Here is a 9,215-nt window from a genome sequence, read left to right on the forward strand (position 1 = left end):
AGCAATAGCTAACTGAAAGAGTTAATCTCCCATTTTTCATTAAAAATTACCTATTTGAGACAAATAATCAACTCTGAAATTTTTCAAAACTGAGAACAAATGGGCTGTGACCTTCCTGGAGCAGTACAAGCAATGGAATCTGACGAAGGCAGAGAAATAACTGCCTCATAAACCTGTATTCTGCTGAAACACAGTGCTCAGGAAGATGGGCCCGGGATGGTTTTCTGGGAAAGTGGCCGGTTCACCTCAGTATGGCCCTTTTAGGGTGAAGGGAGTACTTCTGTTTTTAGCACAAACACTCATGAGATGCTTCAGTCCCGTACATCAGCTTTGAGAAAAAGTAAGAAGACTGATCCAGGACATGTTTTCCAGAAGCACTTGCCAGGCACCAGATTCTCCACGTGGGTTTTCTTTGTGGTCATTTTCCAGCTGCCAAAAGGTTGTTGGAAATGGAATCAAGCGCTTATTTGTGACGTAGTGCTCATTCAGTTGCCTCCAAGCGCCAACAGGTGGTGGTAATGGGCTGGGGAGAAGCACCTGCCGAAGTGGGCGGTGCATCCCAGTTGTCAGAGTGCGACAGCAACTTTAAATGGAAAGTGCTTTCAGAGAAGCCTGGTTAGTTCGTTAGTCTGATTAGTTAGTCTGATGGTACACTGCAAACTCTAACTCTGCCACCCTACTGACTCAGGGAGGTGCTGTTCTTCAAGGAGCATTCATTGTTTTTAGTTTTAGAATATCTATCCCACTCTCCAGAAGTGAGGCTGCGGATGAGCACTGACATCATGCAATCTCCAGGGGTGGACGGAAACTGTGCTAACTGTGGTTCTTCTTCTGGCAGGGGACGGATGTCCACCATGATGCCACGTACATGCTACAAGCCAGAGGAAGCAGGTCCAGCTGAAGGGAAGAACAATGTGCTAAGAACGGATGGACAGACCCAGACAATCTCTTGTGTGGTGGCCAGAAGGGTTTGTGGAGGCTTGCAGGACGTGAGAGATGTAACTGAAAACTGGGTTTCTGGAAGGCTGGACTGCTCAGGAATGCTGTGGCGAAGGAATCAAAGTCTGGAAGGAATTCAGAGAAAGGAGTTGTCTGGAATGTTCTGTTCCAGATACCTGTCCTGGACTACCTCCCAGTCCTTTAGAACATTATAGATTAATATTTCTTTTTATTACAATCACATTAATTTATTTTTGTCTGTGTGTATGAGTGTGTGCGCACATATGGAGGTTAGAGGACAACTTACAGGAGTCAGTTGTGTTCTCTATCCACTTTGTGTGTCCCTAGGATTAAATTCAGGCCATCAGCCTTGGCAGGAGTCACCCTTACACACTGGACCATCTTGCCAGCCCAGATTAATGTCTCAATTAGTTAAGGTGGCACCACGAAACATTGCTGCCCCCTGCAATACTAGCATTAATGTTTAATACTTGAAAACATTTTACCTGGCAGATTCTCCTGTGTTCTACAAATGTTTGGTGTGATTTGTGTGGATAGACAATGAAGAACATCGCTCAGCTGAAAGGACCTCAAGTGTCCTGGATTTAAGGAGATTTAATTTCTTTTTTTTTTTTTTGGATTTAATTTCTTTTTAAAGAATAACGCATTTAAAATATTTTTGATGATATGCCATACCAGAAATACATTTTCAATGTGAGTCAGTATACATATTATTGTATATAATTTGCAGTTAAAATAATTCATAAAGTGATTTACTTTTTTATTATATTCTACTTTGTTTAAACAATGCTGAAAGTGACATAATAAATTATTTTGATGATTGTAGCAATTCATGTTTTTTTTTATAGCTTGTGCCCTTTTTTTCCCAGCCAAGATGCCTCTAATTACCTTCCAAAAACAGAGTCTTAGCTGGGAGTGGCATTGTAGTACCCGTTCACAAGTCACCTTTTAATCTTCACAGTTGGGAGCCAGAAGCAGGATCCAAAGTTTGAGTCGAGCCTGGGCTAACAAGATTCTCTCATCTCTCACTGTTCAGCCTCATTTGCCTTTTTGACTAGAGGTTAGGCAAGGGCTTGTCTATGCAGCTTTTATAAGAAAAGAGTCTAGGTATATTAAGAGAACAGATAAGATCTGAGACAAAGCCAGTGGCAGAGTCAAGAAGCAATGTTTTTATGTGCTCCTGGAAGATGTCCTGTGTGTCTGTTCATCATTTAATTAATTGCATTGCTTGCTCTCATTGGCCAGGTCTTTCTCTCCCTGCCCCCAACTGCATTTTAGAATTCCACAGGTCAAGGTGCAGCCAGGTAGAAGGCAGGCTTATGGTACAAATGCCACTATGCTCTGGAAGCATTCCTGAGGACTATGTGGCTCCCAGGTCCTGCTATCCCACTGAATTGCCCCAAAAATGATTAAAGAACCATAATAGGGGATGGGGGTGTAGATCAGTGGTAGAGCTTTTGCCTAGTAAGTGAGAAGCCCTGGACTTCATCCTCAACACAGCTGGGGGCAAAGGAGGCTAGACTTCTACCTTTCCAAGCTCAGATTGCAGTTTCCCACTGAAGCTGCATGACCCTGTGTAACAATTCCCTGTGCCTCAATTTCGTCACCCTCATAGGTTAGCAAGAGTGCATGCTCCTCAGTTATGGAGAGCACCAGAGGAGGTAATGTCAAAGCACCTTCAGCTCAGTCCTGTGGCCAGGCACAGCCATCTGCTGATGATAACTAGTAGGGCTCCGGAGGTCTTGGCAGGAAGTAGAAATATGTACACATATCTTCTTTTTCTAAAGAACAGATTAGTCTATATATAAGTTCTGAAAGATCTTCCCTTCAGTAGACTGGATTTAGGGATCTAATACATAATTTTTTGGTCTTTGTCTAAGTTTGCTTGTTAGTAAGCCAGAGTCCATTAAATAGATAGGGAGATGGAGTACATGTAGGTTAACACGCGTTAGTATTCTCTCTCTCTCTCTCTCTCTCTCTCTCTCTCTCTCTCTCTCTCTCTCTCTCTCTCTCTCATTTTTCAAGACAGAGTTTCTCTGTGTAGCCCTGGAGGTTTTGGAACTCACTTTGTAGACCAGGCTGGTCTGGAACTCACAAAAATCTGCCTGGCTCTGCCTCCCGAATTCTGGGACTAAAGGCATTCGCAACCACACCTAGCATAGTATGGAACTATTTGGAAAGATATGGCCAGGAGACAGTGGCAATTAAATTCCAAATTATTAATAGTCATTTCTTTTGAAAGGACTGGAAAAAATGTGTATTTTAAAACTCAACACAGGTGGCTGGCAAATTGGCTCAGCAGTTAAGAGCACTGGCTACTCTTGCACAGGATTCAGGTTCAGTTCCCAGCATGCACAGTAGCTTACAACTGTCTACAATTCCAGCTAAGGAGCTCTAACACCTTCTAGCCTTCATGTGCTCCAGGCACTCACAGGGAGCACGTGGACATATGCTTGCATGCAAGCAAACACTCATCACATAAAACAAAAATAAATAACATCAAAACAAGACAAAAAACAAGCCAGGCAGTGGTGGTGGTAGGGGTGGAGTCACATGCCTTTAATCCCAGTGCTCAGGAGGCAGAGCCAGCGGATCTCTGTGAATCTGGTCTACAGAGTGAGTTCTGGGACAGCCAGGTCTATTATACAGAGAAACCCTGTCTTGAAATACCAAACCAAACCAAACAAAAAACAAAAATAAAAACAAGAAACCACTCAGCATAGTTTTATGCACTGCATGGGAAAAGTTAGTAGTGCATTTTATTTTCTCTAGCTGGGCACTTTTTCCCTTCTAATAACTGTTGCATGGTGACTACATGAATGTCAGGCATATAAAGCACCCCAACACTGCGGTCTCCCCTAAAATGGAAAGAATGCCAATTTTTTTCTTTCTCTCCTGCTCAGCTTCCTAACTGACCCAAAAACCTCTGGCCTGTAGCCTGTCATATGATGTTGTGTGTTTTATTCCATCAGCATTTTTGTGTATGCTCACGTGTTAAGCCAAATCAAACAGCCTCTTGCCTGCTCAGAACGTGCATAGACAAGCCTTTTGGAGGAGCGTGGGTTAGCACAGTGAAGGGGCTTAAATTTGGCTTCATGTACATGACTGTCAGTCAGCCCCAGGAAGCTCAGGACTAGGGGAATGAAAACAGTCCTTTATATTTGCTAGAAACACAGAGGCTGAGCAAAATGCAGGCTATCACAAGGAAAGCCACACATGAGACTGCTTGGCCTAACAGTACCAAATACCTAGTATTCCTTTTCAAGACCCCAGGGGTCTAGATACAGCTGGCTTTCTGTATATGAAGATTCTGTGTCCGAGGATTTGAATGATGATGTTTGACTAAACATGTTAAAAAGGATATGTACAGACTGCTTGTCATTATTCCCTAAATGGTGCAACAGAACAATTATTCTATTAGGTATTGTAAGGACTCCTTATGTGACTTTATGTGCTCAGGAAACTGTACATAAGCTAAGTATAAACACTTTATTTGCTTTTTTGTATGTGTATATTCCTGTGGGTATGGGTGTATGTGTGTGTAGATATGCGTTCATGTGGAGGCCAGAGGTCAACCTTGGGTGTCATTTCTTCTAATTTTTTTTGAGTAGGAGCTCTCACCAGGACCCAGGGCTTGCTCGTTATGCTAGGCTAGCTGGCCACTGAGCCCAGAGATCCTCCTGTTTCTATCTCCTCCAAAGCTGAGACTACAGTAATAGATCATCACACCTGGATTTTTCCAAGGGTGCTGAGCATCAGACGTGGGTCCTTAGGCTTGTTCAGAAAGCACTTTCCTGACTCCTCCATCTCTCCAGCTTGCTGCTGCTGCTGTGTGAATTCATGTAAGGGATTGGAGCACTGGTGCATTTGGGTATATGTAGTGGGTCCTGGAACAAATCCCCTGCAGATACCAAGGGACTGCTGTACCTGCATATCCCATAGGTGCCTGACATAGCCTCCATACAGGTACCCAAGATTACAGCAAGAACTTACCTCTAGTGAGATGCTCAGCATAATCCCATGAATTGGTTTCTTGGGGTTTCTGTGATCACAGATTTCTAGGATGGTAGGAAGCAGCATTTCTCCTTCCCTCTTCTTCGTATCTATTAAAGAAGGCTAATCACTTTCTGCCCCTCAGAGTGTTCCCTGTACCCTCTTCTTCCGGATCAGGCTCACGTTGGTCTTTGCCTGAACTTTGGCGGGGGTCATGTGTCCCACTCCTGATCCCTGGATTAATTTCCTAACTCTTTTTTCTTTCTGGAATCATAACTATCTTGTGAAATGAGACTCCAAAATATGTCACCGTTAGAGGCTTGTCCCTCCACCTTGGCCTTCAGGGTAATATTTCAACCTTAGCATCACACAGTGTTTGGCCAGTTGTGGCCTCTCACCCAAGCTGCACTTCCCTTGCTACAGCATGCCTCCTGCTTCTTCTGGATTCATGCCTCTTTTTTTTTTTTTTTTTTTTTTTTTTTTTGAGACAAAGTCTCTCTATGTAGTCCTGGCTGTCCTGGAACTTACAGAGATCCACTTGCCTCTGCCTCCCATGTGCTGGGATTAAAGGTGTACGCCACCACCGCCACCATGCTTCACTTTCTTTTATGTGTGTCTCCTCTCCTAAGAACTTAGCCAGCTGCCCATCCCATAGCCACTCCACCCAGTTCTGTGACAAACTCCTGTGCGTGCTCGGCACCACAGCATTCCTGCTAATTCTCCCCTGGACCTGTCAGCTCCCTGCCATCATGCACACTGTCTCTGCAGACCTCACCTAGGCATGCATGTGTCACCATTGTACCAAGGCTTGTATGTTTGACCTCCAAGTTGATTGGCCTTCTTTGAATAAACACTGACATTTTATTTCCTTCAGCACTTGGTATGAAGTCCCATATACAAGGTACCACAGCACAGTTGTCGTTCCAGATGTCTCCTGCATTCCTTGCTGGGATGTCCCCAGTAATGCCTGGTGCAAAATCAGTACTTCATAAATTTTTACCAAAAAGGCAGCAGAATGGCTGAAAGAGGGAACAAACATATTTATACGTCTATTCCCTTTCTAGAGCAAATAAGCCTCCATAGCGTCTGGTCCTTTCCTAGCTGCATACTCTCCCAGGATGATGGTGAACACTATACAATTTTACTACCGGACATTTCAGAAGACTTAATAAACGTCCAGATATATTGTGTTCGTGTATTGGAAGACACTGGAAGATAACAATACGACCCATAGTAATCTAGATACAAAGCAATCTTTATCAAAGCCTTACTCTTTGATAAAAGTAAAGATAGTCATCCTAAAGTTCACAGGCAATTTCAAGGAACTAGAATAGTCAGAGTTGCCTTGTTAAAGATGAACAATGTCAAAGGGCTCACATGTTCTGATGTCAACTTTACAACCAGGCCAAAGTAATCAAAACAGCATAGTACTGGTATGAAGTGACTTATAGACTAATGAACTAGAGGAGTTTCCTAAATAGACACCAAAAATACAGGCAATGAAAGAAAAGAATAGAAAACTTCAACCTCAAAATTGAAAACTTTCGTGTCTCAGAGGACACTATCTATTAACTTTACAAATCAAAAACATCAGGACCGGGAGGCCCATATATTTGGTCTAGAAACACCCAATTAGATTCCTATTTTAAATGGTCGTGTGAGGCACATTGCCTTCCATAATAAGGGTGGATTTTAGCCAGCCAGTTGGAAGCTTGAACAGAACAAAAAGATGGCTTCCCTTTCCCTCCTAGGTAAGGGGAAAATTCCCAGGAGGCTTTGTTTTTTTTAAAGTCTCCATCTGTACCTTCACTTCTCCTGGGTCATGAGATCGCCAGCTCCAACTGTAGATTTGATCCCCATGGTCACACAAGCCAGCTTCTTATAATAAGTCTTTCGACATATATAACTAATAATGCGTATAGACTAATAATGCAGATCTATCAGCAGATCAAATGTGTGCCCTCACAAACAAATAAATGTACTAATAAGAACAGCAACACACAGAATGGATGACTGAGAAAGGGATTGTAATCAGAACATATAGAGGACTCCTAAAATTCAACTAGAAAGGGGTATTGCAAAAGTAGGCAATAAACATTTCTCCAAAGAAGGTATAGAAATAAGTGGTAAGCACAGAGGAAACACAATGTCAAGTCATAAAGGAATCACAGATAAAAACTGCCACAGAGAGATTGCCTCACACCCACTGGAATGGGCACTTAAAAACCTGAAGATGAACAATAGATTGGATGCGGAGAAGACAGAAACCCGTACTTTGCGGATGAAAATGTAAAATGGTGCAGCCACTGTGGAGATCAGCAGAGTGGTCACTAAAGGCAAAAGATAAACCCAGAATTATCATTTGATCTGGGATTCTATTTTAGGGTATACCGCCCCCCCCAAAAAAATCAAAGCCAAAGACTCAAGCAGGTTATTTGTTCACCAATATTCATACCGGCAATGTTCACAAAAGGCAGAAACAACCCAAGCATCGTCAGTAGATTAGCAGACAAGCAAAATGTGATGGACACATACACAGAAACATTATTCAGCCACGAGAAGAAGGGAATTCTGACACGTGTTCCAACATCAGTGAACGTAGAGCCCGCTATACAAAGTGAATGGGCCAGTCACAGGAGAATATACGTTGTATGATTTCTCTTTTGCAAAGAGAAATGTGGTATGTGGTATAACAATTGATAGAGACAGGCAGTAAATCTAACAGTTACCCATGGCTCGGGGAGAGGGTAATTAGGAGTTTCTGTTGGAGTGGTGAAACAATATTAGAAACAATGGTGGTAGTTTTAATACTGTGAGTATAGTGAATGCCAAGTGAAGGGTACACTCAAGGATAGTTAAACGGCAAAAATTTTGTCTTATATTCATTTTTACTACAATTGAAAAATAGTGAAAACAAACAAATATCCTTGACATATAAGTAAAATATTAAAATATTTGGGAAAGAAATGGTAGTGAATGCTTGTCTAGTCTTGGAATGGGAAAGTCAGTACGAGAATAAATCTAATAAGGGACTCATAAACGAAAGGTTATTAGATTGTCTAAATAGAAACAAAAACATTTTTTAATCTCTCAAAGGATAAGTAAGCAAAATGAAAATGGTAATGGGGAACTGTTGAAAATCTGTAACAGTTGACAAAAGTCCTTTCATGTAGTGTTGAATAATTTCATTGAAAAAAATCACACCACATTCTCCAAAATTCATAGGCAATGGGAAAATAGGCTAATTCACCAGCGTGTAGCCACTAGTATTCAATAAATAACTTATTCTATTCAGCTTCATTGGCAAACAAAATAAAGTTTTAAAAATGAAGTTGCATTGCCTACCAATTATCATGAAAATATCCAAGACTGGTGAAAGATTCTCTACCAGATTTTTAAAGCCCTTTGTGCAGAGTGAACCAAAGAATGTTTAATCTTTACAGGCTAGTTTCTAGGAATTAGCCCATGGATTTACCCTAAAAACAGAAAATGTTTTATGAACAATTATATTCATTTCAGCATTATTTAAAATCGTGGAAAATTGGCAAAAAGGTTGAACAATAGAATAGTATTTTGATATTTCCTCATGTTAAGCTAACACTAGTCATGAAACCGGATACTGTGAGAGACCACAGTGAATTGCCAAGTGTGCATAGAAATACACCGAGGTGTTCATGACCGCTGGGTCTCTCTCTCTCTCTCTCTCTCTCTCTCTCTCTCTCTCTCTCTCTCTCTCTCTCTCTCTCTGTGTGTGTGTGTGTGTGTGTGTGTGTGTATGTATTCCTAATTCATTCCCCAAGTTGTCCACAATGAATTGTAACTTTTGTGATGAAGAATTTGACCAACATTATATAATAAGAAAATGACTTAGAATAATAACTGAGTATTCTATTTATCTTGGTTCCCTGGTATAGTCTAAAATCAACACAACACAATTTTCCTTCCAATTAAATTGTCAAGATCTGGGTGAAATTCTGATAAAGTAAGGGAATATAAAAATATCTGTTCAAGAGACTTGATGTCTGAATTTTCTAGAATCACACTTAACCCCACTCATTTGTTTGTGTCTCATGGCTAAGCATAGGAGTTGTCCTTGGGCATGCACAGGGGATGAGTGTCAGCACTCCCCTCCATACATATACTAAAATCCAAGGATGCTAAAGTCCCTTGATACAATGGCATTGTAGTTACATGTAATCTGCATACATTCTCATGTATATGTTAAAGCATCCCTAGATTGCCTTTACTATCCCATGTAATGT

The 9,215-nt window shown here is 41.4% G+C and overlaps 1 long non-coding RNA gene across 1 annotated transcript; it reads left to right on the forward strand.

Moving 5' to 3' along the window:
• The first annotated feature begins 506 nt into the window (after positions 1–506).
• Positions 507–1,177, forward strand: LOC131908595 (uncharacterized). The gene is made up of 2 exons (XR_009378633.1): positions 507–615; positions 839–1,177. It is a non-coding gene; the product is annotated as an uncharacterized LOC131908595 (long non-coding RNA).
• The last annotated feature ends 8,038 nt before the right edge of the window (positions 1,178–9,215 follow it).

This window comes from Peromyscus eremicus, chromosome 4, assembly GCF_949786415.1.
Source record: "Peromyscus eremicus chromosome 4, PerEre_H2_v1, whole genome shotgun sequence".
Taxonomy (NCBI): Eukaryota; Metazoa; Chordata; class Mammalia; order Rodentia; family Cricetidae; genus Peromyscus; species Peromyscus eremicus.